The 18544-nt window shown below is 39.2% G+C and overlaps 1 protein-coding gene and 1 long non-coding RNA gene across 4 annotated transcripts in view; one reads left to right on the top strand and one right to left on the bottom strand.

Annotated features, from left to right (window-relative positions):
• tmem178bb (transmembrane protein 178Bb) overlaps window positions 1-18544 on the bottom strand; it is a 61103-nt gene that overhangs the window by 30394 nt on the left and 12165 nt on the right. The gene's annotated exons all lie outside the window — the stretch shown is intronic.
• Window positions 673-1166, top strand: LOC114160937 (uncharacterized). Of its 2 annotated transcripts, XR_003598905.1 has the most exons (3): window positions 673-770; window positions 856-1004; window positions 1081-1166. It is a non-coding gene; the product is annotated as an uncharacterized LOC114160937 (long non-coding RNA). The 2 variants fall into 2 exon arrangements; XR_003598904.1 differs by having other exon boundaries at window positions 673-1004.

The raw sequence follows: 18544 nt of genomic DNA on the forward strand, positions 1-18544 counted from the left end.
CCGGGCGAGAGGCGGGGTACACCCTGGACAGGTCGCCAGTCTGTCGCAGGGCAACACAGAGACATACAGGACAAACAACCATGCACACACACACTCACACCTAGGGAGAATTTAGAGAAACCAATCGACCTGACAGTCATGATTTTGGACTGTGGGAGGAAGCCGGAGTACCCGGAGAGAACCCACGCATGCACAGGGAGAACATGCAAACTCCATGCAGAAAGACCCTGGCCGGGAATCGAACCCAGGACCTTCTTGCTGCAAGGCAACAGTGCTACCAACTGCGCCACTGTGCAGCCCCAATCTGTTTTTAATAAAATACTGTAATATACTGTGAGTAGCATTGCATTTTGGGAATGATGTTAGATTCAACGGCAAGGAGGCTCTCTTTAAACAGAACGCTACTGTATTTCTCAAGAAGACACGTCGTTGTGACATGTGGAAGCAACCTCTAGAATTTTCTTTACAAGGACTATCCATTTGAATCCTGCATTTTATGAGCCAATCTGGTAAGTTGGAGCATAATTTATTTGTCAGATGATGTTGTCATACAGTTGTCATTTTTAAACTGTCAGGAGTTGGGGTTTTTTGTTTTGCCTTTTTTGTTTTTTCCGTTCCTATGGCTTGCCATCACCACCAGATGGCACCATGGAGGCTAGGATAGGAGGACTGAAGGGTCACCATCACACCGGTTCCCAATCCACTCGTCAGCGGGACTTCAAGAGACGGCGACTGCCAGCATACCAACGCTTGAGTGTTAGCCAGTAATGGTAACCCAGAGCCCTCTCCAGCGATCTAGTCGAGCTTCCAGTTTATTCGTTTCTAACGCCATCTGTTGTTTGGATATTTTTTCAGCCGTTCCCGCAACTTCAGAAGGGGAGTCTGGGGATCCAAGCAGGCAGTCTGCTCGCTCTCCTTGTCGACGTCTGGATCCTTTACCTGTCCGCCCTCCACCTCCAGCATCCACGCACCTGGCATCGACGTTGATTTGTTTTTCTCTCCGAGTAAGCATACACCTTCAGAGCTCTGGAAAATCCCCTCGGTCCCTGAACTCACCTCCCGATCTGTTGTTGTTCCTAGAAGTCCTGGCTTACCTGTCCGTCGCTGTCCCTTCGATGTTTGAGAACCTGCCCTGGAAATTATTGTAAATAAATCACTTTACCTGATTTCTCGCATCCCGAGTTGTGTTCTGCATGTGGGTTCGTAGTGTTAACGCAGATATGACATAAACAGACTGTAGCTGTTTGAAAGTTAGCTTAGTTAATCTGTCATGATGTAATAAGGAAGCTAGCATAACATTATTTGATATATCTTGACCCTGACTCCTTAAGCATCATATGCTAATCTGAAATTACTGCATTTTCAGGCGCTTTCTTGATATCAACCCTGAAAGAGGGACTAAGGCCAGCTGTGGCAAGATCGTCTCCAAGAGGACAGGAAAAACTGTTCAAAAGAAGTCGGTCACTGTCAACCCCCGTATTTCAACTCTGCTGAAAAACCTCTTGGACTTTGAGTGGAATTTCATATAGTGAGAAGGTTAGTGAGAACTTTCTAACCAGGCTATAGATATTGTTGCCCCTGTGTGCAAAAACAAACAAACAAAAACTATACAGGCATGAAGGCAACTTATCCCTGAACAGGAGTGTTCTTGAGAGATTGTTTTTGGTTTAAAGGTCAGCATAATCTTGGATATCTCTTTTAATTTATAGCATAAATTTTGTCAAGGCTCCCACTTTCTGTTCTTCAGATGTAATTTGTAATTTTGACTGTACAGGCACAATGTGGCAGTATGTTGTCAAATATTGTTTCATTGTTTTATCATTTGAAGTTGGAGCTCTGATTTTGCCCTAAAGGAAATTCAAGTCTAAATGTTTCATTAAAATTTTTATCAAACTAAAATGTGCAATTTTTTTCTATGCTTTAGATTGAAAGTTAAATGTTTCATTTGTTTTATGTTGCATCATATTGTTCCTCACTTCCACTAAAAGTAGTATTTTGCATTGAAAAAGTAGTGTGCTGAGTTGTACAATGCATTATTTCATAATTTCTTTCATACTTATTTTATTTCAGACTAATCAAAAGGCCACAATTCATTCTTTATTCAAAAACTCTTTAAATCAGTTATTAAGAAATTTATTTTACAAAATAGATGGTGATTTTCTTACTGTTTTTCCAGAATACGACTTACTTTGGACAGTTTACCCTCAACATTCTTGTAGAAAAGGTTTAGGTTTAAGGCACACATACGTTGTCGTTTCAAAAGCTTCTTCTTTATTATGTGGCTCACTAAAGACTGTGTAGGAGTCAATGTTTGAGTTGGTTCTTTTTTTTTTTTCCAAATAAATGTTGGTTGACATGATGGAACTTACATTTTCTAAGTGTTTTTTTTAATGTTTCTATTTTGTATTGGAAATTTACAGTAGTAAGCTGTATGTGAATTCAACAGTAATGATACCATAGAAAAACTGTAATATACAACACAGCTGCCAGTAGTCTACTGCAAATCGGATAAAAACAGCAATGTGCTGTAATCAAAAGATTTCTTTTGTGACAGTAATATACTGTAAAGTTGATTACAGTAAGGGTACTGTATAATTAACAGTAAAATGCTGGCAACCCTGCTGCCAGCATTTTACTGTACAAATACAGGGCAATTTGTTACAGTGTGTTTTGATATTATTCTCATAAAATTTTGATTAAAATTTCTAATTCCATTGTTATAGTCCATGTCATTTTTATTATGGTATTTTCCGCACTATAAGACACACCTAAAAACCTTCAATTTTCACAAAAGCCCACAGTGCGCCTTATAATCCGGTGTATGGACCAATATTGAGCCACAACAGGTCTCGCAACTACAGTAAGCAGCCGCCGACTTCATTTTCCCCCGTAGAAGAAGAAGCACGCGGTGCACGCTGGGTTTTGTGTAAAGACCCCAAAATGGCTCCTATTAAGAGACACGCTTACAACGCAGATTTTAAGCTCAAGGCGATCAGTCACGCAGTAGAACACGGGAATAGAGCAGCAGCGAGAGAATTTAACATGAACCAATCAATGGTGCGAAAGTGGATATATATTGTGATTGCACTAATGTTTGATTTACCGTAACAGTATCAGACTGTTTTTTACGTGCTTATTGAATCGAGAAAAAGTTCCCCTCCACTATATGTTATACCTTGCTGTTGTTAAAAGATAAACTGTGTCACGAAAATACCACGTCACTTAATTTACCTCGGGGAAAATATTAAAACAGCTGTTTATTCATTTTGGAAATGAACAGAGTTTTCAGAACGCTGGTTTGTAATCTATTAATAAAGTTTGACTGACCTATCTGACTATTTTGTTGACATTCCCTTTAGCGCAGTTCCATCTAATGGATGTAGAACGTAACCCCAGCCTCTACTGTAGTGTCTATTCTATGCGCCTTATAATGTGGTGCGCCTTATATATGAAAAAAAGTCGTAAAATAGGCCATTAATTGAAGGTGTGCCTTATAATGTGGTGCGCCTTATAGTGCGGAAAATACGGTACATGGTTTCTGTAATGACAAAAAAGATTATAGACTGACTGGCGAGAAATGTAGCTTCTTTTTTCTCTTGTTGCCATGGTGAATCACGTTATCTGATGAAGTCTTCTTCTATACTTGCACTCATGCTTAACTCAGGGGTAACTTGACTCAGAATTGAGCTACCTATTAGATATCTCCTGTTCTGAAATTGAAAACCCTGATTATCACAGAGCTGGATAGGTTTATTAAGAGATAACCCAGTAGTAGATAACCCAACTACTACTCAGTGGTAGTTGTTATTGTGTCTTGTCTCTATGCTGTAACTGCGAAGTAATTTCCCTGCTGGGATGAATAAAGTACTTCTATTCTATTCTATTCTATTAGTTGACAGTAAAACAAACAAACAAAAAAAACAACACTGAATGCTTTGACAACTGTTAGCAACATCAGCAACACAGCTATTGTCAGTTCAATCAGCTTCCACCTGTACAGCAGATTCAACAGTATCTAATGCCATTGTACCAAAGCTACTGAATTCAACTCTTCCATTAGAAATGAATAGTGAGATGGATCTCATCTTCTATATCTTTATAAATTACTTGAAAAATTAACACATTTAACACATTTTTACTAGTTACAGATATCAATTTGCAGTGATGGCATAGTTACTTTGAAAAGGTAACTTTAATTGCATTACTCCTTGAAAAAGTAACTTAGATTACTGACTACTTGATTTGGAAAGTAACTAAGTTACATTAAAAGTAACTTTTTTAGTTACTTTCAGCAGCTGCTAACAACAACGCTGTGAAAATTACATTGATCTTCGCCAATACTTAATTGTAAGCTATTTTATAACATCGACAATGTGTCTCCACTTATAAGGTTGAACTGAAGGGGAGATTTTTTAATGGTTACAGTACAAAAAAACCCAACGTTAGTAATTTGTGCATGTTTTTGTGTGGTCCACTATTGTCTGGAAAACTCTAAGAAGGATTTTAACCCAGCCTCCAGGTTGTGCGTTATGGCCCTGCATTTGGTGTCAGAGCGCAGCACACAGCGCTCCTCCTGCGGCTCCACAGTTCAGATGGCTGCTGCACAGATTTGTGACACTTATCTTAATATTAATAATTATAATGGCGTTTAGTTGCACAACTTTACGGACTCGTTCATTCGTGGCTGTTTTCACGTTTATTGCGCTGTTCATATTAGTCTCCATGTTTCCAATGTTCTGTATAGCTCGACATAATTCACAGGTAATATATTAACTTGACATTAACAAAGACACAGCGGGACAGATCATCCGGGAAATGATGGACAGGGAGAGCCTGACTAAAAGTAATTGGAGGTCAGACACATTCTGGGGTTTCTGTCTGCTTATTTCCAAGCCCAAATGAGCAACTTCACGTTCAAAAACGAGCCCAAAAAGCACAACCCTCGACTCATTAAATTTGCTAGCGACTTAAAAAAAAAAAAAAAACAGCTCACAGCCGCTTATGATAATCGGACTTGGCGACAGAAACTCAAAATAGTTCTTGTTTTTCTACCAACAAAATCTCCCTCTTCCCTCCATTATTTACGTTTCCGTCGATGCTGATACTGTCGCATAAAAACGGCGATCACTCAACAAGACGCGTAGAGGACATAAAATTAAATTCCAAAACAAAATAGTAACGCAAAATGATTTTGATAAGTAACTACTAGATATGAAATGGCAACGCATTAGATTACTCGTTACTGAAAAAAGTGGTCCGATGTCAATTTGTAATTTATCATAAAATAAACTTCCACCATGTTTCACAGATCTCCACACAGTTAGACAGCAGGAGCCAACCTAAGAGCCCTGAGCAAAATGCTAACCCAAGTGTTCATCACAGAGTTGACCCACATGAAGAACGCCTGCAGTTTCTTTTGCAATCTGCTCTCTGATCTTTGGAAGAAGCTTTGATGCTACCACACAGAAACTCCTCAGCTGTCACTTTGTCTCTGTAGACAGTAATTTGTGACAGCTGTGGGGTAGTGGCCTGAGTTTTATCTGCTTTCAAGAACCACAAGTCTTAGTTCTACATTGTTTTGTTTTGTTTTTACCTGCACGCTTGGTTGTCTGCTGTAGAATGTATTGTTTGAAGTGAGTGTACTGAAAAATTAAAAGCCCTGCTTTGTTTGAATCTTGGTCATGGTATATTCAGGCAGTTAGTCTTTTTCGTTTGAAACAAAAAATGAAAAAACAAAAACACACTACCTTTTTTTTAAAAAAATCTTTTGTTTATTAAGCCAAAACGAAAACTTGGATAACAAAATGTTACCTACTTAACCTGCTGGGTTGATGATGCTGTTGAGTCCATTCTGTAATAGGAATCTACAGCATAAACACAGGAAGGCTAACTTTATCTGAGTAACATATATATCCATCCATGATAAACAACAGTTTATCATGTTGTGTTTGACTGGTGTAATTTTACATAATGTCATACTGCGTTACTGTTGGGTGTGATTTAAAAAAAAAAAAGAGTAAGGTTAGTCTGGTTTGCTTCCCATCTGGAAAAAGAAAAGAGCACAGTGGGAGAGAGTCGAACATAATTTCCAAAGGACCTGTTTGTACCCTCAACATTTCTATCCAGAAGACTTTGAGTCATCCGTACTAGCAAAACTGACAAGGGCTCCAACAGATGATCATTACCTTCAAAAGTTAAAGGCAAGTGAAGTGCTGACAGTTTTTATCCACAAAGAATCTTGCTGCTGCCGTCTAGAGAGTGAAAACTGCTGGAAGAAATATCAGAGACAGGCAGCGCTGTAAGATCTTTTAAATGCTAACGGAGCTCTGCGACAGTAGTACTGGTGGCACTACTGCCATACCATTTACAGTTCAGACAAAGAATGGACCCTGTTAACAAACCGGAAACAGAGCTATAGAAATACTTACCGGATCACACAGTCCAATCAGCGGTATGTGTCATTCATGGTTTCATTTCAGAAGTTGAAGGTGCAACAGCAGCAAAACATCAGCTCCTATGGTCAACTCTGTCGTCTTCCTGAATTTGATCTCCCTCATCTTCACTACGTCTTGTGATTTCTACATTGCCATTGATTTCAACACGCTCCGGTTCAATTTGAAAAGGCTTAAAGACATTACTCATAGCTGTTTACCCAGAATCCATTGCAGTGTGAACAACATGGCAGCATTTGTGTGACAATATTTTATTAAAAAATATAAAAACTAAACAACCTACAGTATTATTACTGTATTGTTTACCATCTGAAATAAATATTTCTCAAATAAAGTCTATTGTTACAACTAGTCATGGATCCCTTTAAGTTACAAGACTAAATCCTAAATCATTACAATAGATTCAAAAAGGGGACTACAAAATAGAGATCCACTAATCACATTGTCCATTTAGAAAAAAACAAATCCATTCTAATTGAAATCAATTATGTTCAACAAGAATTACATCAACAACCTCTTGTTCATATCCTATTTGGACGGTAGGGCCAGCACTCCCAGCCTGTGGAGTTTATGGAGAACACAGTCTCTGTTTGTTTGGTCAGAACAGGAAACTGTGCTGTCTGACCTCCTAACATTTAGAAAAACACTTCATCTCCTCCCTCTTTCACTTAGCTCAGCCAATGGCTTTGTCTGCCTGAATCACATCTGTCAATCTTGGACTGTTGTCAAGCACGGACTGAGTGTAATCAGTCCATGCCTGGGGAATGGGCTGGAAGGGGAAATATTCAGGACCCGGGGAAAGGAGCTTCATATTTCTTCATAATACACGAGAATGATGATGCCCTCATTCAGTCCCTTATGTGTATTAGCATTTGTGATAGAGTGGCAGTGATATCAACAAAGAGAGAGTACAAATTTAAGGCAATTACCACCTTTATTTAATATGCAGTCAGGAACTTGATGCCCATCTTGCACTATAATAGACCTTTTATACAACATAGTTCTTGCATTATCCAGCAGTCTTGAGCCACAAAAAGACCTTACTTGTGAGGGAGGCAGCTGTGACCACAAAGCTCCCTTCATCTGCGCTCCAACCTCACAGACGAGCACTCTGTCGGCAGGCAGAATAAGGGTCTGATTGATGTAGCCTCTTTTAACAGACCTGTAGAACTTTCTTTACTTGATTAAACAAACCAGATTCTGGAGGTGGGCTGGAAGAACTGCATTCTAACATGCAAAAATGTCCAATGAAACCTGGTTTTCATCCTGACAAAAGTCTCAGCCACAGTATGAAAATATTTGAGTTTGACTCCATTAATGCCAGTTGTGAACTGTTTGTCTTGGTCTGGTTGCGTTGGGACAGATAAAAACAGGCTCCAACTATCATGGCAGAACCAGCAAGTTTGAGGGATTGCTGGAGAGTCAAAGACTCAAAGCAGATGGTGTTAGTATCCCGGCTTGTTGAGTTGTTTTTCAGTTTGATTTGACTTTAGTTTCATTATTATTTTGTGTTAGTTTCTTTTGATTAGTCTTGTTAATGCCTTTCCTTTTTTCAATCCTTTATTTATTTATTTTGAACATGATAGTAGTATAAAATCATGCACAAGAATAAGGAATGCAAAAGACAGATTTTTGTTGTAACACAGTAATCTTAACATGCTCGAAAAGGAATATTTATTTATAATTTATAATATTTTCAGATGGACCCTCATTAATATATCAAATCAAAAATAAAATTAAACAAGTTAATTACAATTCAATTTTATCTGGGTTTACATATGTCTAAGTATATGCATCCATACATTCATACCTACACACTCATATGCGTTAGCCTCAATTTACACATACACATTAGTGCTATCTCACCCATATTTTTATATCTTGTGAAAATGACCTCCTTATATCCATCCATCCATTTTCTAACACCCTTGTCCCTAGTGGGGTCAGGAGGGGTGCTGGTGCCCATCTCCAGCAAACGTTTTGGGCGAGAGGCGGGGTTCACCCTGGACAGGTCACCAGTCTGTTGCAGGGCAACACAGAGACAGACAGGACAAACAACCATGCACACACACACTCACACCTAGGGAGAGTTTAGAGAGAACAATTAACCTGACAGTCATGTTTTTGGACTGAGTACCTGGAGAGAACCCAGCATGCACAGGGAGAACATGCAAACTCCAAGCAGAAAGACCCCTGGCCAGGAATCAAACCCAGGACCTTCTTACTGCAAGGCAACAGTGCTACTAACTGCACCACTGTACAGCCGACCTCCTTATATTTCCTTTTAAATTGTATTAAATTTTGACTCCTTATTTAACTTGTTCCATAACTTTACCCCATAAATCAGGGGTCGGGAACCTTTTTGACTCAGAGAGCCATGAAAGCAAAATATTTGGAAATTTATTTCAGTGAGAGCCATATAATATATTTTAAGACTGAATTCAACTAAATGTGAGTATAATAAGCCTCTGAATTAATTTTTTAAAATAATGTTGTTATAATACTCACCATTAATGTGACTTCTGGTGCTGCATGAATTTGCTGATGGCTTTGTAGTCTGGTTGGTACTTGGTAAGGTTAAGCTTCATGAAAGCGTTGAGGCTTTCATCCGTTAAACGTGATCGTAGGTTGGACTTGATGTTAAGATGTGAGAATGACTGCTCACATGCATACGTAGATCCAAACATGGTGCTGCTCAGTAGCTCTTGGCACGCTTTCTTTCTGCTGTCTCCCGCCGGGTATTTTGACGCAAAGGTAGCAAGGCGTGTGTCGAAGTACCGCTTTACATTTGACCGTTTCATCGACGCAATTTTGTCATTGCAAATTAGACACACCGCAGAACCTGCTCTCTCCACAAAGGCAAATTCTTCGGTCCATTCGTCCTGAAATGTACAATACTCCTCGTCTTTTTCTCTTTTCGCCATCTTTTTCGTCGAAGGGTTAGCTATGAGCTAATGCCCGAGCAGACTGATTCAAAAGGGCATTTACCTGTTTACCCAGCAACAGCCAACGTAGGCTATTATCATCCAATTAAAATAATGGACTGCTCATGTAGCCAATAGCAAGCCTGAACAGGACATGAGCGGTGGAAAATCGATGGATGGATAAAAACTTGTTTTAATCCATCCAAATTAAATTTTTTATGTTTTATCTGCGAGCCAGATGCAATCATCAAAAGAGCCACACCTGGCTCGCGAGCCATACGTTCCCGACCCCTGCCATAAATTGAAATACAAAAGCTCTTTCTTGTTGTTTGTAAACTACGAATCCTTAAGTTTGAGTAACCCCTTAAGTTATATCCCGCTTCTCTTTCATAAAACATGTTCTGTATGAGCTCAGGTAGCAGTTTATTAGATGCCTTAAACATAATTTGAGCAATTTTAAATTCCACCAGCTCTTGAAATTTAAGAATTCTTGTTTTTAAGAATAACAGGTTTGTATGCTCGTAATAACCAACATTATGAATTATTCTAATGGCTCGTTTATGTAGGATACTTAGAGGATGTAAAGAGCATTTGTAATTAATTCCCCACACTTCTGGACAATATGTTAAATATGGCATAATCAGAGAGTTAAATAGAATATGAAGTGATATATTATTCAAAATATGTCTAGCCTTAGCCAGGATATGCTTCTACTTAGTTTGTTCTGTAAGTGTTTAATATGAGGTTTCCAACTGATTTTGTCATCTATTATTACACCAAGAAACTTATTAACATATACCCTTTCTAGAGTTAGTTGGTGGACACAAATGCAGCAGATGAAGGCACAGAGTAGATTTTGTAATAGTTAATTAACAAATGAAGAACAAAAAGACTTACAGTCAAAAACCATGGAGAACACAGGAAACATAGGAAGCCAGAAATGAGCAAAACAGGAACCCAAAATGACAATGGTGAATGGATAATAATCATTAATAATCATATTAATTTTGATATTGATAATATTAATATTGATATTAGTAATCAATGACCTCACTAACTGAACTAATTTAACACACCCTTTTCAGTAAGTGATTCAGTTTCACAGAATCAGGATCATACACATCATGCCTGTAGGGTATATACCTTTACTAAATTTTCTAGAAACTTGCTTCTAGTGAAGAAGAAATTCTAACAAAAAATTTTGAATTTAGAAAAAGCCTATTTCAAATCGGAATGTTTTCAAGAACAGTATTTGTGGGGCAATGAAGGTCAACAACAGAAGTGTCCAAAGTGATACTAATGGCACTAAATACAGAGGTGGCCATTGTTTTGGTCTGAAAAATAGGGTAAGAGATTTGCAAATCAGTAAAAGTCTTTCAAATAATCTCTCTTCAGTGTAGAATAATCCATTAATTTCTACCAGTCCAAATGTGATCGATTTTGTGTAAACTGATCAATAGAAGCAAAAAAATGTCAGAAAGAAATTAACATTTTTAAAGTTTGACATTTCAGTATTTTTGATTTATTGTACAAATTGACTGAAACTGTAGGCATCAGCGTAAAATCACAGGGGTGTAGACTGCGACGTTTCCGTAAAATTAGCTGATATTGAGATCAAAAGGTGCACTATCAGATGATGGATTTAAACACTTTTAAATAACTAGTCAGTAAAAATGTTGATGGATAAGTTAGCTGACAATTTTTGATTAGCTGCAGCACCATTCGACGTCCAATTCCATGGAGCAGGTGGCATGCTGCTTGTTCTCCATCACTTTCTATTAGTCAATTGGCTTATTGACTGGAACCCCAAGGCTCCCAGGGACCCTAATCTAGCCCTTGCTATGATACAGGGCCTCTGGGAGGTAAACCAATCCCAGGCCTCTCACTGATTTTTCTGCTTGAGATGGATTGGAAATATCTTGATGAGAACTCAGGACTACTGCTCACACAACGACAGATGGTACAAGAGGAGGCTTCATTCCCCTACCCCCATCCTGCTCTATATAATCCTCTGCTCGTTCACATCCTGCTCTGTACAGCCATCCCTATCATTTTCCCTCCGTTTTCTTTTTTTGTTTTACTAGTGTCTCAGAGCATTTTGTCTCCTGCTGGGGTTTTTTAATCAGTCTATTTGTGTGGCCTTGTGATAAACAGTAGGAGAATAGCCTGCCCCTTCCTACAGCGGGAGATCACACATGTTACCCAGTTACACCATTACTAACTGAGCTGACATATGCCAGCAGTCTGGATTATCAACATGGGCTGAAAATATGTAGAAAAAGAGGCACCCCATTGTGTTGTGTATTTTGTTGCAGAGAATTGGTTTTTACAATGAATGGATGGATGGATGGATGGATGGATGGCTTTGTTTGTCCTGGTTGCTCCCACTTCTGGGAAGTTTGTTTGTCCCGGTTGCTCCCACTTCTGGGAAGTAGACCTTTAAACTGATCTGCTGATGAGACATAATTTATTAATATTTCATATCAATGATATAGTTAGCATGAGTCTGTTCCTTAAATCCCTTACCAAATTCCTAACCAGTCAGTCAGTCTACAGTACAGTAGACCCTGATTTTCACAGGGGTTATGGATCACAGTTGTGTCTAATTATTTAATTTCTCTGGATTAATAAAGTATTTTTGAATTTTAATTTGAATTAAATTGAAAAATGCCTAGAAGTGCCTATTTCAATAGGTCAAAGACCAAATGTACCTCAATATGACACCCTGATTTGAAATGGCTTAAGCAGGGGAACTGCAGTGCCTTTATCAGTACTGCACTGATAAAGTTTATATTAGTCCCAGCAGGTCTTTCACTAGATCCCCCCGTGTAGTTCCCCTTGATTAAGGAAGATTATCAGTGGTCTTGTGTGTCTTCCATTTTCTAATTTTTGCTCCCACAGCTGATTTCGTCAAAGTTCACCTACTTGCTATGAAAAAAGAAACTGTTATATCTCCTACACAGAAACACACAGAGGCACCAAACTTTCAGTAATTGATCAACATTAGGTGTCCTACAATACCCAATGGTCAAATAATGACGTCACTTAGGCCACGCCCCCTGAGAACAGGAAGTGTCATGTTTTACTGTGAACGGTCGCTATCTTACCCCTTTGACCTAATCAACATGAAACTGTGTCCAGAGACAGAACACATGTTGGTGTGTTGTGGATTCCAACCCCGACCAGCTTCGATGGAGCAGGTGGGCGTGGTGGCGTGGCGAAGTGACCTGTAACGCTGTTGTCATACGTTTGGCTCTGAATTCCACAGTTTCGGGCCGAGCTGCTCCAACCTCATTAGGATGCATCCTTATCCACCCCCCGACAGAAATCCATAATAAAATTTGGTGGGCGTGTCCTAATTTCTCTATAGCGCCCCCTAGAATATTTTATATGATCAGCCCCAAGCCATGCTTTAACCTAGAATTACAAAACTTGGTACACGTGTATCTTGTCAGGACGTACAAAAAAGTCTCTTGGAGCCATGGTCTAAACCCAACAGGAAGTCGACCATTTTGGATTTAAGTTCCGATTTTGACCCCATTTTTGACGTTTACAGCCTTCGTATTTGATTGAAATTCTAGGGATTTCGATTAATTGGCTTCAAACTTGGTCAGTCTGTTCATAAGGCATGGCCGATTTTTAGTTATCCAAACGGTGAGTTTTTGAGCATGCTAAAGGGGGGTTACGAGGGCTCAAACAGAAATAAGAAAAACCCCAAATTAATCAAAACTAAACACAAAACTAAGCTGTATAGGGATGTAAAAAGTGGCTACATTGTGCAAGCAGATCAGCAGTAATCCTATCATCATCCTATCCCAGTTAATGCTCTTCAAATTAACCATTTTTACTTGCGAAATGTTGGCTTAAAAGTAGAGAGGGCCTTGATAATAGACCTCCTAGTCCGACCTAGACGATAACACAACTGAACAAGAACTGGAAATGAAATGTGGGTCACTAAAGGAGCCCAAAAGGAGCAGTACATACAGTGCAGTACATATATTGTGCTAATTTTCTTAAGCATGTTGTCTTCTTAAACTTTGAATATATTGACAATTTGTACAATTCTGTGATGGTATATTGGCAATGTACTCTTGAAAAATGTGAAGATATTGGATACACAATGTAATTCGTTTCACCTGAAAAGTGTGTTGTAATTGATCCTTCTGTTGTCTGGTAGCATGATGTGTTTGCAGTACTGTAGTGTGTATGAAGCATGTAATGAAGAAAGTGGCAAAGCAGAATAATAAGACATTAAGTAACTTTCTAGAATACTTACTTACACTTATTTAGCAACCCAGAACAGGGATTAGAACAAACTTAGAATCCAGAAAAACTACCTTAGCAACTTCTTTCTAGAATCCTATCTTCCAACCCAGAAAAGCAATTAGACCAGAGGATACTTACTTATCCTTATCTACCAACCCTGAATAGGAGTATCTAGTTTATATACTTTAGACCAGTGGTCCCCAACCCCAGGGCCACGGACCGGTACCGGTCCGTGAACCAATGGGCTCTTTGCACCTGCCACGCTGACGTCACAACCGCATGCGCAAATGCGGCTCTCTTTTTTCCGCTTTGAGTTACCATGACAGCTAGAAAAGACAAAGTCTTATTTCAGACACAAATAAAACAATACTATGAACATTGCTGTCTTCCTAATATAATGGGCTTTTAAGTTTTCATGGATTTCCAAACGGTCCTGAATTATGAAGATGGTGGCTTGTAAATATTCGTCGCTACCAGTTAAAGCTAACGCGGCACAGCAAAGTTTACAGCCTTCACTTCACCCCGGATCAGCTTCTTCAGCCTAAAGCAGAAGGTAAAGGAGCCTCCTGTGTTATTTCCATGGAATCACTTCTGTATTCAGCCTAAAAGAGAGTTTATGGGAACAACAGAGCAGACCAGAGCCAGACAGCCGATATACTGATCCGCCTGAACACACTGCTGCAAACACCGTCCTGCTTCACAAGAAGCATGCAAAACTAATAAAGCGAAGTAACACGGAGACCTTACGGAACACGGCCATATTTTTCTAAACGCAACAACTCTGAACCTGAACAGTCAGCTGAACTAGAACTCCGACACCAGAGCTGCTCTACTGTTAAGCTATGGGCTTGTTGTTCCTCAGGCTTCAGAAGCAAAAAGCCTGAACCATAAAATCCCCCGTTACTTGGTCTCTGACACTAACGACAATAAACGCACGTAATATACTTGAAAACAAGGTAAAAACATTGTCCGTTAATGAATGATAAAAAATGTTTAGATACTTAAATAGCACATTTTTACAAGAAAAATGTCTAGCATAAGCTAAAGCTAATGTTAGCCACAAAGTTTAAAGAAAGTAAAACTCACCTTCGTATCTGTGTATAACGAGGCGAACATCTTAAAACCTTTCTCCAGCTTATTGTTGGGGCTTCGGATCGATGTACATCATTAACTGTTACCTTGGACAAGCCCTGCAAACACCCAGTGTAAAGAGCCTTTTTCAATAAATCGGAAACGATTGAGCCGCTTTTCCCCGAACGCGGAAGCTGAGGTGGAAAGAACCCATTGGTACCGGGCAGCACAAGAAATAATTAAATATTTCCGTTTTATGTATTATATGAGTCTGGAGGATCTTTTATTTTGAAAATCCTTTAACCGTATTCTCTCTATACTAACATTATGCTTGTACCAATTTTGACATTATAACCTTAAACACTAGAAAATTCCTGAAGAAATTTAACCGGGGCCTGCCAAAGTGTGCCCGTCGGTTTGGACCAAGTGTTCGGATGCTAAAAATTAGCATCAATGCTAAGATTAGCTACTGCGCAAGACAGTGACCTGACCTGAAAGAAAAAGATAATGCAAGGTAATATTATTGCATCACCTATGGCGGTGCACTAGTGGAGGGCAGTGAAGTGCTAATGTTTGTGCTAATATTAATGTACTGCCTTGCTATGAAAGGCAGCCCACTAACCTAAGAGAGAAAGATAATACAGGCTAAAATTATTGCACTGCCTACGGCCATGCACTAACCAGAGGGGAGTATTAAGGCTTTTATTTTGAAATTTTAAGTATACTTCATTTTAAATGTCCAAACTAATCCCATGAGTAACAGCGATTGGGTTAAATCGTTTCTATGATGCCCAAAAGAGCAATTACCTGATGTAAAAATTGTCAATGCTTTTATTTTGAAATGTTTATTAAGCTTCATTTTAAATGGCCACACTAATCCCATGTGTAACAATGGTTGGGTAAAATCAATTATAAAATGCCCAAAACACAAGAAGTTCTAAAGGCCAGCTCATTCCTCCTCTGTAGTAACTGACAGTTCTGCCATGTTGTAGTCCTAACCTTGAGTCATTGTAGTTCTAAAGAGCAGCTCAGCTGTCGCGTGATGAAGCAGACAGGGAGAGACAGAATTCTAATAGTTTGAAATAGTTTGTTTTTCTGAAAGACCTGAGAGGAATATTCAGGCTTTTATTTTGAAATGTTCAGTAAGCTACATTTTAAATGTCCAAACTAATCCCATGAGTAACAGCGATTGGGTTAAATCAGTTATATAATGCCCGAAAGAGCAATTACCTGATGTAAAAACTGTCAAGGCTTTTATTTTGACATTTTTATTAAGATTAATTTAAAATTGCCACACTAACCCTGTGTGTACCAATGGTTGGTTAAAATCAGCTATAAAATGCCCAAAACACAAGTAGTTCTAAAGGCAGACTCATTCCTCCTCTGTAGTAACTGACAGTTCTGCCATGTTGTAGTTCTAACCTGCATGTTCTGCCATAGTTAGAACTACAGTGATGCATTTTTGTAGTCCTAATCAGCTGCACTGCTCTGTCCTGTTCTTTGTTCTGTTGCTATGGTAATGAAGCCTGTCTGTCAGCTGTGAGTGAGACACACTCAGGGCTGACAGAATTCCATTTCTTTGAGTCAGCCAGTTTGACTGAAAAAAGCAGTCCTAACAACTCCTTCCCGTTCGGGAACCGTGATACGTACTTGAAAACCGTTTGAAGCATCTGAGAGGGCTATTTGTCGTCTCCGATAGTACCATGATTCATATTCTCTACCTCACTCACAGTAATAACAGCGATGAGAGAAAGATGGTGTGCGCTGAGCTCAGAAATTTTTCAGAAATGCATGGAAGTCAATCTGTGACTATCCTCAGAGGGATATTGAGGCTTTTATCTTGAAAGTTTCAGTAAGTTTCATATAGAATTGTTTTTTGGGTTAAATGAGTTATTTACTGGCAAAACAGCCAGTAGTTCTAAATGGCAGCTCAGCCCTCTGTTTTAATTCAGTGTTAGTTAGAACTAGAGATATGGCGTTTTTGTAGTCCTATCTATTAGCATTAGGTTAAAGGCTAATGCTAATAGATAGGCACTATCTGCGCAAGCCAGTGCCTTAACCTGAAATAACAAGATAATGCAGGCTAATATTAGGCCCCAATAAAGAGACGTTCTATTGGGTGTGGAACAATAGGTGCCTGCCATGCAATGCATGGAGGCAGTGACTGACTTGCTTTGCAAGTCAGTGTTTTCAAGAAGGTTAGGGATGCAAATTTTCTAACCTTGAAAAGTTGAAGATTTTAGAAATTTGGAATTAAGATGATGTCATGGAAAAGAGAACTTCCAACTACAAACACTTGTTTGGATTCTTGTTGGAAAGAAAGAAAATGGTTAAAATACCAGTGGAAACCATTTTTAAAAAAATAGTACTTAACAGTTGATTTCTTTTTACATAAAATCATGGTAAGTCTGGCTATTTTTAGACCAAGGGTCACCAACCTTTTTGAGACTGGGAGCTACTTCACAGGTTCAGAGTAACACGAAGGGCTACTTGTTTGATACAGACATAAATTTTCTTTACAACAAAAATTCATTTAAGTAAATATGATTACATGCTGCCTGATCATATTAATGTTAGGGACTATGCACAATAGTTATCAGTAAGGACAGCTATGGTTAATTGCTATATTGTGGTCAGACGTTCTTAGTTCAGAGTTTTAAGTTGGTGAGGTGGGGAACGCCAAAGCCTAAATCTTATAGGTCAGTTTTCTTTTTCTGTGAGCTAAAAATGATGACTGGAGTTTGAACCACTCATCATTTGAACCTCAGGTTCTGCTTGAGCTTTTTACAGTGCGCGGTTCTGGCGGGTTGTCGGTTTATTAGCCTTTTTGTGATTTTGCAAACTGAACAGCTGACGGGTCACCTGCGGGCTGACACAAGCAGATGTCGAAAAAAAATGTCTGACAGATTGGAAGGTACAAAACTATCACTGCACCTGACCTGCAGGAGCACAACCACCTCTCCAACGCGCCAAAAACGGCGCAAAACTAAACCACTAAAGCAGCGCACCCTTTTTTTTCTTGTTTTTTACACAAACGATGCTAAATAATAAAGACATTGAAGCGAAGCAGTGAGATCCACGGAAAGAGGAGGATTGGCGGAATCTTATAACTACGGGAGGTTCAAACTCCACTCATCATTTTTAGCTCACAGAAAAAGCAAACTGACCAATAAGATTTAGGCTTTGGGTGCCCTTTGACCCCCACAGACTCACACTGATGTGCGCTACATACAAGATGTTTTGGCACAAAAGAACTTTTTCTTCTCCATCATTTTGTTAATAGTAAACAGGGTTGGATAATAGAAATACAATAACTTTTCTTTTTTTTAATTTAAAGGAAAATCTCTCAGTGCGTCCAGCTGTACAGCTGCTGCAACAATCCAAACTCTCAGTCACTTGTGGGCAATTTAGAATCACACAGAAAAGCTCCAAAAGGGAATCAAACTCAAAACTCTGAACTAAGAACTTCTGATCACATAATAGCAATTAACCATAGCTGCCATGGTAAATTATTACTGATAACTACTGTCAGTAGTCCCTAACATTAACATGATCAGGCAGCATGTAATCATTAAAAAAAAAAATCCCTTCTCACCCACCGCGGGTGGTTCTTATCCTCTGAGCTCGGGTCCTCTACCAGAGGCCTGGGAGCTTGAGGGTTCTGCGCAGTATCTTGGCTGTGCCAAGGACTGCACATTTTTGGACTGAGATGTCTGATGTTGTTCCTGGGATCTGTTGTAGCCATTGGTCCAGTTTGGGGGTGACTGCCCCGAGGGCCCCGATGACCACAGGCACCACTGTGGTCTTCACCTTCCAGGCCCTCTCCAGTTC

This window comes from Xiphophorus couchianus, chromosome 17, assembly GCF_001444195.1.
Source record: "Xiphophorus couchianus chromosome 17, X_couchianus-1.0, whole genome shotgun sequence".
In the NCBI taxonomy this organism is placed as follows: Eukaryota; Metazoa; Chordata; class Actinopteri; order Cyprinodontiformes; family Poeciliidae; genus Xiphophorus; species Xiphophorus couchianus.